Source organism: Hypanus sabinus, chromosome 7 (genome assembly GCF_030144855.1).
Source record: "Hypanus sabinus isolate sHypSab1 chromosome 7, sHypSab1.hap1, whole genome shotgun sequence".
In the NCBI taxonomy this organism is placed as follows: Eukaryota; Metazoa; Chordata; class Chondrichthyes; order Myliobatiformes; family Dasyatidae; genus Hypanus; species Hypanus sabinus.
Window position 1 is genome coordinate 71,232,089 of NC_082712.1, and position 12,798 is coordinate 71,244,886.

Consider the following 12,798-nt stretch of genomic DNA (forward strand, 5'->3'; position numbering starts at 1 on the left):
AAGCTCTGACAGTTGAGAATATTTTTGATGTAAAGTGTACTTTGTCCAGGAGCCAAGCAGCTGAATTATCGAAGTGGAGGTCTAGGCTGTGAAAATCTATTAAAAGGTCAATACTTGTCTTTGAAAGGTGAAGATCAGAAAAAAAACTGATAACTTTGTTGGCAGTATTGAGTGATAATACTCCTTTTAAAGAGATATAATTGGAAGATTATTGATTGTAAGTTCAAAAGGAAGCGAGTAGGGTTGATCTGCTCCTGTGTGGCAATGTGCTTTCATTTTAAATGTTTGTGGTATTGAGGTTAGCAGTTGGAGATCCTGTGCATATGAATTCTGAGTATTGGCAATGTACCATCCTAGTTTTTTTTACAACATCTGATTGCTTTCCTGATTTTACTTCATATTATTATTCCCAGAAATCCAAATGCCTAATTTTTGAACTGAGCCTTCCAACATTTACTACTGCTAAACCAACAGCTGGACCTCAAATAATACTGTTAAAGTAGATTGTCAGTCTGTAACCACTGGCTAATATTACCAAATGCTTAATCAGCATCCTGCTGTTTTCTGCATTAACCAACAGAATGGAACCATGTTGTGTGTAGCATAAATTCTCTGCCTTTAATTAGTTCATTATCTTACTGATTAGCATTCCTAGATGCACATTCACATCTAACTGTGTTTCTTTCCTTTGGAAACACACAGAAAATGCTGGAGGAACTCAGCAGGCCAGGCAGCATCTATGGAAAAAAGTCCAGTCAACATTTCAGGCCGAGACCCTTCAGCAGGTCCATTGATGCTGCCTGACCTGCTGAGTTCCTCCAGCATTTTGTGTGCTGAGCTTGGATTTTCAGCATCTGCAGATTCTCCCTTGTTTCTGTCCTTTAATGTTGACTGCTGCCAAATAAAACGATTCACAAAAAATGACATGATATTTTTGTATGTATGCTATTTCTGTAACAACATAGATAATGGAAGAATATCAATAAAAAGTACAAATCATGTGAATTGCATCATGGGAAGCATGAGGTTTTAATTTGTCAGCAGAATTTGAGTGACAGGGTCACATTTGCTCTGTTATTGTGATATCAAGAGAAGTAACTGGGTCACTGAAGTCACTGACATATCAGACCAAATTCAGAAAGCAGAATTCTTCGGTGAATATTTATGTTCTGATACAAATCTTATCAAATTTATTGAATCTATAATGTTAGGATTTGATCTCATGTCAATGTTAATCTCAACACTCTCTTTCTCTTGACAGAGCTGTTTTAATTTAGATAACTTTCTGTCATATAAAATATACATTTGCCCTAGATTTATTTCTCATTTTACAAAGTCACATGGAGAAACACTGTCAACCTGAAAGTAAGTCAATCCTAGATTTGTTAACTTAATAAGTATGCAATTTCTTGATTTTCTGACAGTGTCAAATCATGATGATTTATCCACTGATCCCTTGGTAATATGAGGCAAGTGTAACATTAATGAACTTAGATAAATAAACAAGTGCCAATGACTTGGAGCTGTGGATTCTAACCACATCTCTCGTGTTCCCCAATGACAATGAATCGGTGAACAATTGGTAAGAGACATAACAGGTACAGAGAGAGAATAGAATGACAGGAAGGCTCTTTTTCATTCTTCCCATTGTCTCCACCCAGTTCTTTTCTTTTAATTTGTCAGGTATGAGTCTGCTTCTGAGAATATCAGTAGTTATTGTTCAACCCTAATTGTCCAAGAAGAGACACAATAGTTAAGGTGAGCCTTACTTATTTATTTACTGTTCATGATGCTGCTGCCTCTTAAAGAAGGTCCTCCATCTCTGGTGGCGTTCTGTGCGTCCTCCATCATATCAGTCGCTTCGTTTTGGTTTTCACTACTGTCAGTCGTGCAAGTCCCGGGTGGTAACTCAGGAATACCATTGCACTCAGATGTACAAGGATTCCTCTTTGCTGTTTCCATAACAGTTTTGTAATACCACTCATGGTTGTTAGTCCTGAGCTGATCCCCTGAACCTGAAGGAATGGTGGACAATTCTTAATCTGGCCTCTACCTTATGACCTATTTGACATAAGTGACCTTAGCAAGAGTCGGACCATGAAGCCCTGACTGCAGCCAACGTGGCACTCCGGGTCACTGAGGCATGCAAGCCTCCAAACATTGACAAGTTTGTGGTCCTCTTCGAGGAAGGTTAGCCTGGAGTCACATATTAATGAGACCAAGTCAGGGTGGCAGATTTCTCTCCAGACGTGATTTTTATGACAATGAGATCATTTCAAATTTACCATTTGTTAAATTTGCATTGTTTCCTATATTATTTAACTGGCTAAATATAATTTCTCAGTGTCCCATAAAGGTCTTAAAACTACTGAAGCTGGCTTAGTAACTTAGCTGCTGTGAAATCATAACTATGCAGGAACCTCAGATTTCTCAGAGGACCAGGAACGTCCAATAAATAGTAGCATCATAAACCACTCAATGAATGTCTAATGACATTTTAACTATTAGTCTGATTCTAAATCACGTGGCCTCCTGCCCATCCAACAAAATTTCCTTCGGTCGGGATCACATTTCCTCTACACTCTAAATTCTAGCCACCTGTTGAATTGGCATTCCATTCTCCATTGTTGATCATCCATTTCCAGCTCAGAATGACCCCATTCCAGTGAAGATTTCCTCTGAGAGCTCACACAAAAGGAAGGATCATCCATCTGAGGATTTCAGAAAAGGACAGAGTCACTCTCCAGCTTCTGTGGTTTTCATATAGAGAGGAATAGAAAGGGATAAGTGCAGAAACAAACTGCTTGGCCCATTGAGTCAACTTTAAATGTTGACTCAATGTGAGCTATGACGTGATGGGCATTACAGAGACTTGGATGGCTCAGGGACAGGAATGATTATTTCAAGTGCCGGGTTTAGATGTTTCAGAAAGGACAGGGAGGGAAGCAATACAGGTGGGCGTGTGGCACTTTTCATCAGAGACAGTGTCATGGCTGTAGAAAAGGTGGACGTCATGGAAGGATTGTCAATGGAGTCTCTATGGGTGCAGTCTAGGAACAGGAAGGGCTCAGGAACTCTACTGGGTGTTTTTTATAGGCTGCCCAATAGTAACAGGTGTATCGAGGAGCAGATAGGGAAACAGATCCTGAAAGGTGTAATAATAACAGAGTTGTCGTGGTGGGAGATTTCAATTTCCTAAATATTGATTGGCATCCCCCTAGAGCAAAAGGGTTTAGATGGGGTGGACTTTGTTAGGTGTGTTCAGGAAGATTTCTTGATGCAATATGTAGATAAGCCTTTAAGAGGAGAGGCTGTACTTGATTTGGTATTGGGAAATGAACCTGGTCAAGTGTCAGAGCTCTCTGTAGGAGAGCATTTTGGAGATAGTGATCATAATTCTATCTCCTTTACAATAGCATTGGAGAGAGATAGGAACAGACAAGTTAGAAAAACATTTAATTGGAGTAAGTGGAATTATGAAGCTATCAGGCAGGAACTTGGAAGCTTAAATTGGGAACAGATGTTCTCAGGGAAAGGTAAGGAAGAAATGTGGCAAATGTTCAGGGGATATTTGTGTAGAGTTCTTCATAGGCACATTCCAATGAGACAGGGAAGTTATGGCAGGGTACAGGAACCTTGGTGTACAAAGGCTGTAGTAAATCTAGTCAAGAAGCAAAGAGAAGTTTACAAAAGGTTCAGAGAGCTAGGTAATTTTAGAGATCTAGAAGATTATAAGATTACAGGAAGGAGCTTAAGAAGGAAATTAGTAGAGCCAGAAGGAGCTATGAGAAGGCCTTGGCAGGCAGGATTAAGTAAACCCCAAGGCATTTTACAAGTATGTGAAGAGCAAGAGGATAAGACATGAAAGAATAGGACCCTATCAAGTGTGACAGTGGGAAAGTGTGTATGGAAACAGAGGAAATAGCAGAGGTACTTAATGAATACTTTACTCAGTATTCACTTTGGAAAAGGATCTTGGTGATTGTAGTGATGAATTTCAACAGACTGAAAAGCTTGAGCATGCGGATATTAAGAAAGAGGATGTGCTGTAACTTTTGTAAAGCATTAAGTTGGATAAGTAGCTGGGACCTGATAAGATGTACCCCAACCTACTGTGGGAGGCGAGGAAGGAGATGGCTGAGCCTCTGGCGATGATCTTTGCAAAATCATTGGGGATGGGAGAGGTTCTAAAGGATTGAAGGGTTGCGGTTGTTGTTCCCTTATTCAAGAAAGGGGGTAGAGTTGATGGTAAGTTGATGGAGAAGATCCTGAGAGGCAGGATATATGAACATTTGGGTTGATTAGGAATAGTCAGCATGGCTTTGTCAAGGGCAGGTCGTGCCTCATGAGCCTGATTGAATTTTTTGAGGATGTGACTAAACACATTGATGAAGGAAGAGTTGTAGATGTAGTGTATATGGATTTCAGCAAGGCATTTGATAAGGTACCCCCATGCAAGGCTTATTGAGAAACTAAGGAGGCATGAGATCTGAGGGGACATTGCTTTGTGGATCCAGAACTGGCTTGCCCACAGAAGGCAAAGAGTGGTTATATACGGGTTATATTCTGCATGGAGTTTGGTGACAAGTGGAGTGCCTCAGGGATCTGTTCTGATACCCTTACTCTTCGTGATTTTTATAAATGACCTGAATGAGGAAGTGGAGGGATGGGTTAGTAAGTTTGCAGATGACACAAAGTTTGGAGGTGTTGTGGATAGTGTGGAGAGTTGTCAGAGGTTACAACGGGATATTGATAGGATGCAAAACTGGGCTGAGAAGCGGCAGATGGAGTTCAACTCAGATAAGTGTGAAATGGTTCATTTTGGTGAATCAAATATGATGGCAGAATATATTATTAACTGTAAGAATCTTGGCAGTGTGGAGGATCAGAGGGATCTTGGGGTCCAAGTCCATAGGACACTCAAAGCAGCTGCGCAGGTTGATTCTGTGGTTAAGAAGGCATACGGTGTATTTGCCTTCGTCAATCATGGAATTGAACTTAGGAGCCGAGAGGTAATGTTGCAGCTATATAGGACCCTGGTCAGACCCCACTTGGAGTACTGTGCTCAGTTCTAGTCACCTCACTACAGAAAGGATGTGGAAATCATAGAAAGGGTGCAGAGGAGATCTACAAGGATGTTGCCTGGATTGGGGAGCATGTCTTATGAGGATAGGTTGAGTGAACTCGGCCTTTTCTCCTTGAGCGATGGAGGATGAGAGGTGACCTGATAGAGGTGTATAAGATGATGAGAGGTACTGATCGTGTGGATAGTCAGAAGCTTTTTCCCAGGGCTGAAATGTTTGCCACAAGAGGACACAGGTTTAAGGTGCTGGGGCACAGGTACAGAGAGATGTCAGGGGTATGTTTTTTTACTCAGAGAGTGTTGAGTGTGTGGAATGGAAAACTGGCAATGGTAGTGGAGGCAGATACAATGGGGTCTTTTAAGAGACTTTTGAATAGATACATGGAGCTTAGTAAAATAGAGGGCTATGGGTAACACTAGTGATTTCTAAGGTAGGGACATGTTTGGCACAACTTTTTGGACTGAAGGGCCTGTATTGTGCTGTACGTTTTCTATGTTTCTATCAACCATAAAACACACACACTTACTCTAATTCTACCCTTATTCTCCCTCCACTTTCATCAACTTCTCCCAGATTCTATCACTCACCTGCACATGAGGGGCAATTAACCTACCAATTGCATGCCTTTCTTCCACTCACCACTCTTCAAAATACTTTAGCATCATCGCAACTGGCTTCGTACTCAACCAACAAATGACAAAGCTCGCTCCTGTGACCCAGGCAGGAACTAGGTCAAACAGCGGAACCTGCCTCATCCTGGGTGTGATGGCACTGTCAACAAGGCAGCCAGGGGTGATGCAGGATCCCACTCCGGTGGTGAAAACCATCCATGTTTTCCTGGCTCTGTCACTTCCAAGGTTATCAGTCATTTGTTTTGAACCACTGAAAAAAAGCATCATACCTGTGCACAATATTTCAATGTTAAACTCTTGGGATAAGGGGGCTATATAATGAGGAATTCAGCAGATTCTATAAACTTGATTATAATTGGTTTATTATTGCAGCATGTACAGTAAAATACTTTCATTTGCATCCTATCCTTTAAAATTATTTCTCCAGATAAGTACATCAAGATAGTACAAGTGGAAAGTAATATTCTATACAGAGTGTATTGTTACTGTTATAAAGAAAGTGCAGAGCAGATAGATTTGGAAGAATGAGAGGCGATCTTGTTGAATTCTTACGGGGGAGAGCTGGAATTGTAGTTTCCCCTACACGATGCACTTAGGACCAAGGCAAATGGACTCAGGACCATGTCATGTCAGGATAGAAATATGACAGTATGAATCACTGGAATTCTTCGCACTGATGGACTATAAAGGCTGTATCACTAAGTATGTACAAGTTAGAGATCAACAGGGCTTTTACATGCTAAGTGATTCAAGGGATACAGTTTAACAAAGGGCGTGTCAAGGAGGAGTAACAACAGCACGCTCCTGCCGCATGGTGGAGTAGATACAAAAGATGAACAATCTGCTCATGCCCCTATTTTTCTTGAAGCATGCAAATCTTTGGTGTATATTCATTAATTTACAATTGTGCTATGTCATAGAAAGATTTGTTGGGACAGAGAAAAGACCATAAGAAATAGGAGCAGAATTAGGCCATTTGGCCCATCAAGTTTGCCCCACAAAGAGAGAGAGAGGGCAGGGGGGGGGAAGAGAGAGAGAGAGAGAGAGAGAGAGAGAGAGAGAGAGAGAGAGAGAGAGAGAGAGAGCGAGAGAGAGAGAGATGGAGGGGTGAGGAGAGGTTATCACCATATATTATCTTGAGATTCATTTTCTTGCAGGCACTTACAGTAGAACAGAGAATCAATAGTGTCAATGAAAATCTACACACAGAGACTAAAAAAAAGCAACCAATAAGCAAAAGAGGACAAAAATAGAATTAATTAAATGCTACCCAGAAAGTGAGCTGTAAAGTCCTTGAAAGTGAGTCAATTTGTTGTAGATTGCTTTCAGAGCTGAGTGAGATCAGTAAATTGTGATTAGCTCCTGGTTACTTCCCTTAATCCAAACAGATAGCCGGAAGCTGAAATGATATAACAGCTATGCCAGCTGCCCCATAGTGTCTCATTTCCCAAAGCCTTAGACTGCCAAATGACACTGAATATTTCAATCATAATGCCCACTGAGTCCACTATGATCATTAACAAACAATTTACACTAATCCTACATTTATTCCATTTCTTTTATTTTTCCCTCACTGCTATTGATTTCCCCTCAGATTCTGCAAACTGGGGACAAGTTGCAGTGGCTCATTAATGCTCTAAGCCTCACAACTTTGGGATGTTCAATCACAGTAGACTGCCTGCAGGACCTCATGCATCACAGGCAGAATGTGCAAACTTCATTACTGGCTGCAGCAATGCACAGCTGTATATCAGTACCATGGATCCAAATCACCAGCATAGCCTGAATAGAATTTCCTTATGAGAGCACAATCAACTCTTAACTTGCACCAGGAAGTACAAATTGGATTGGCTTCACAAATGTCATTTATTCATATTAAAACTTGAAATTGTCGCAAATCAATCCAGACATGAGGCAAGCAGAAATAACCAGGCAATCCTTGGCTGGCTTTGTGACCAGCACGACCCCAGTAGAAATGAAGTTCTTCATTGGTTTTCCAAGCTAAACAAAATAATTAGTAAAGCTGAGTGACAATCAGATAATAACTCTAAGGATAATTTCCATCTCATTTAGCTAAACCTGATGTTCACAACTTTAATATCTTTGATGAATCTTTCTCATTTTCCTTCTCCCTCACTCTTGAATACATTTTGCCCTCTATTGTGACTGAATCACTGAGAGAGACACTGAAGCTGGTGATATAAAAGTCTTTATTCATTACGACAGGTAGACATTCTCCTGGGGATCTTCTTGGTAGAGCCCCCCCAAACACAAAACACATCACATTTTTATACCATTAAAACAAAGTTAAAAACAGGTGAATTAATTTCAATCATTGCAGCCACATTGTTTACTACAATATTTTAAATCTGACTATATACTTTCCTTGAATTACTTATCTACAATAGGAGATACCTCTGAATATTCAAACATCTTCGCTGGGGCAACTTTCCGAAGATGAATCTAAAGCTATTTCGGCATGGGCATAATAAATATATTAGCTTTAAGATTCATTGGCCTTCAGCTCAATTACGTGTGGTAACTAATTATCATTTCAGAACTCCAAAGTGGCAGCCTCTTGAATACGGAGCATTCAAGATGGAGGCGCGACGCAGCATGCAGCGGCCACTACAGGAATGAATATCTGTTATCTGTAAGTAGGGGCCGTGTACAATCCTGATTTGATGGAGGTGGACATGTGAAGCATGGTGAAAGTTTTGAAATGCCTGTTTCATTGCCGCTGCTACTGTGTGATCAGAAAAATCTCTGGAAGGTAGGCCCCGAATCCTTGGCTTTGCCAGTTGCTTGGCAGCCGGTGCCGGGGTCGAAGCGCTCGGCAGAAATTGTGCTCGGTACTCGGTGTTGGAGGGCTGGTCGGAGGCGTGAAGTTTTTGGATGGACTCGGAGTTGGCTGTGGTTGGAGCTCCCAAAGTGCTGTATCGGCAAGCTGCGGCGCTGGAGGTTCATGGCAAGAAGAGTTTTTCTTCCTTCTACCGTCTGCGTGAGATGATGGGCTGTTGGGAACTTGAGACTTTCTTTTAAACCGTGCCATGGACTGCCCTTTATTAGATTACGGTATTGCTTTGCACCGTTGAAACTATGTGTTATAATTATGTGGTCTTTGTCAGTTAGTCTTTTATCAATTATGGTATTATCTGCACTGTTGAAACTATATGTTAACTATAACTATATGTAACCATGTGGTTTTGTGTAGGTCTTGTAGTTTTAGGTTTGTCTGATGGGTTTGTAGTTCCTTTCCGGGGAACGTGCTAAGACGGAAGCGCGATATCGATACACAGCAGCCCCTCCGCACTCTGAATTGGGGATTACCAAACGTTATGTGTTTTTTCTTGTGTGGTCTGTTTTGTGCTTTTTCGTGATATCATTCCGGAGAACGTTGTCTCATTTTTTAACTGCATTGTATTTGTGGTTTATAAATGACAATAAACTGAATCTGAATCTGAATCTGAATCTTAGAAATCTGATTTTCTACCCAAGAGAATTTTTAAATAGTGAGTTTCAGTGACGGTTGCCTCTTCAAATGATGAAGCAGACAGGTTTAGCTCCACGCTGGAGCAGAACACCAGACATCTCTGATGAATCCACATCAAGCATCATCATTGGAGAATCATCAGATGGATCAGCAACGTTCCTCCAATTTCAACACCAGCGAATTACTTATCCAACATAGAAGATTAGAAGCAATTCTCAAAACTCCGGAGGAACTAAGCTTGTTGGGCAGCATCTATGGAGGGAAATGGACAGTTAATAAGTAGAATTAAGGCCTTTTATCTTGACTGATTGATAGAGGGGAGATACCCTCTATAAAAAGGTGGAGGGAAGGGGTTCAAAGGTTTAAAGATTCAAAGGTTCATTTATTATTAATGTATACAACTCTGAAATTCTTCTTTTCCAGATAGCCATGAAACCAAGAAAGGAAAGAAAGTCAGCACTATCATGAACTCCCAAATCCCTCCTCCCCACGCAAAAAAACAAACAAAAATGGAGCGTGCACATTGACCCCCAAATCCCCCTGCTCCACACACAAATAAAAGCAAAGAAGATTGGGTGAAAAACACTAAATATGAAAAACCACAAGATTGAAAACAGTTCAAGACAACATCCAAACCCTGGGCAATGTTCTCCCTCTCCATAGCAGAGTGATCTCACCAGCAATAAACGACAGCTTCCTCTCTCTGTAACAGAGTGATTTCACCAGTGAAAACAAGGCAGTCTCCCCTCTCCAGAAGCAGACAGATCCCCCAGTGATAAAAAAGTAACCCAGCAGCCAGCATTTTAATCTCCCTCATTGTTTTAATTGACAAACAATAGAAGCTTTAATCGGTGAAGGGGAGTCAAACATCGGCTCACGGCCTTCACACCACGTTGCCTCTGCCTCCCGGAATCTCTTCAGAGACTGCAAAGTACTGGAACACCTAAACAATCTCCAAACTGAAAATCACATGATCCAGTCATTCCAGAATCACATTCAGGATGAAAAACAAACATAAATAAATGAAATATATATTTTCTCATTCTATCCAGAAGATAGCGACTGAAGGAGCTTTGTATGCATGGGCGGAACAACAACTGCCAGGTGAAGGAGAGATCCAATGGGGGGAGCGGCTTGCAGTGGTCCAGATCGCAGCATCTGAAATCTCTTGTGTCCATAGACACGGCCTGCCTAGCTGAGATGCTGCAAAATTTTGTGTATTGCTTGGATTCCAGCTTCTGCAGTTTCTTGTGTCTCCACAAAAATTTCTAGACTTTTGGTTTACTTACCCATGTTTGGAATCTGGGCATCTTTAACAAAACAGCATTTATTGCCACTCCCTATTTTCCCTAGATCCCAGCACTTTGCTGGGCCATTTCAAAGTTGGCTATTTTGATGGGTCTGCTATCACATATCAGCCAGAATATTCATGACCCCCGCGGCATCTATGGCTTGCTATAGAGCCTTGAAGATGTCAAAACAATAGCAGTGACTAGTACTGGGGTTCTTGATGACTAACAAAACTAAATTAATTAACAATTTTTGGTGTGGTAACAACTTGTTGCAGTGACAATAACATTGATGCATCTGACATTATGGTTGAGTGGGAAGAGGACAGAGTCACTCATCAGGGTTTTAAACAAAAGCGGTTCGACTTAAAGTGACATCAATAAATTCAGCTGAATAGTTAATAGGTGACCCTCCAGATAATAATGGGGGTAATTCAATGGTGTATTTACTACATTTCAGGACCAATTGATGACTGGAAAGCCAGAAGTTCATCTTGCATAGTTAGATGCATGGTTAACAAATAAAATAAAGTACAACATAGAAGTAAAAGTAAAAGAAAATAATCCTGAAGTAAAAAGAAAAAATGAAATCCAGTTGCCTGATCGAGTTGAAGGAAACAACAAATGGATGGAAAGGTGCAGAAACAAGGTAAAAAATGAAGGATATGTACCTAACTCTTGTATCTGACTCCTCCTGGGGATCCTGCCATTCCTCCTCTCCAGCATCAAGTCATGAGCCTACCACCAACAGCTCCTGGGTTGAGTTCAGTGCCAACAAACCCAGCATCTACACACTCTGGGTGCAGTCCTCCAAGAGCACACCATGATAGAATGGGTTAGAATGGGAGATTTCTTTTCCTGGATCAGTTAATGAGATGAATTTTAAGAACAATCCAATAGTTTTGTGGCCATCATTAGTAACAAGTAGCTTATTTTCCTAAAGTCTATCCTATTAAAAACACATTCAGCATTGGACTCCCTCTGATGGCTCCAGGAAGTATAGGCCCATTAGCTCATTGCTTATCAGGTCACCCTTCAATCTTGTTCTTACAATGGAGGCTTCTTGCAGTTTCCGTAGCACGTGGATTAATGTTACAGCAGTGACTTTGATGTGTATTCTTGTTGCATGCATGGCAGCACCAGCTATAAGCATCTCACATACATAGAGATCAGAGGAACATACTCTTTTATTCGTTGTTTGCTCATAGTTGTGCTGAACATAATTCGCAATCACATTTTGACTCTACCTCAGTATGTGGCTCATTAAAAAAACATGCACAATGTGACTAAACTTCCACATGACCCCAACCTCATCCCCAGATTTACATTCCTGATTGATGACCTACCATCAGAGTACTGCGTACCATTTCCAGAGCTTTACAGATATTGACAGCAAATATATTTTCACATCTAACAAGAAGAAAATATTCTTGACCTGCTCAGAAAGTCCTTATCTGCTGATGTTCTTTTGTGCAGCGTTTTCCTTAAGTAATCATTTCAGAAGATGTCAAAACAATAGCAGTGACTAGTACTGGGGTTCTTGATGACTAACAAAACTAAATTAATTAACAATTTTTGGTGTGGTAACAACTTGTTGCAGTGACAATAACATTGATGCATCTGACATTATGGTTGAGTGGGAAGAGGACAGAGTCACTCATCAGGGTTTTAAACAAAAGCGGTTCGACTTAAAGTGACATCAATAAATTCAGCTGAATAGTTAATAGGTGACCCTCCAGATAATAATGGGGGTAATTCAATGGTGTATTTACTACATTTCAGGACCAATTGATGACTGGAAAGCCAGAAGTTCATCTTGCATAGTCAGACAATGGAAAAATTATCCCTGCATCTCACATCCTTAAGAATTTAGTATGTTGCAATGAGATCAGCTAAAGGGTACTAATCTACAGACATCATTCCTCAAAGAGAATATATAATGATTGAAATCAAGCATCACTCATAGGGGAAGGTTGTCAGCAGATACCACACAGCATCGTTTGTTTGAAATTTGGGTAGTGAAGCAGCTGATGAAGTTTAATCCCTACGAGTATGAGTGCTGCATTTAGGGAGATCAAATGTAAGGGAAAACTGCACAATAAATGGCAGAAACATTTGGATGATTAAGTGATGAAATTCCACTGGTCATAAAAGTAACAGCATAGGTGGTAGGGAAGGAATGTGTCAAATTTGCTTTCATCAACTGGGGTATTAATATAAAAGTCAACAAGCCATTAAGAAGGAAAAAGATATATTGATCTTTATGACAAGAGATTTGAATACAGATAAAATGTACTTAC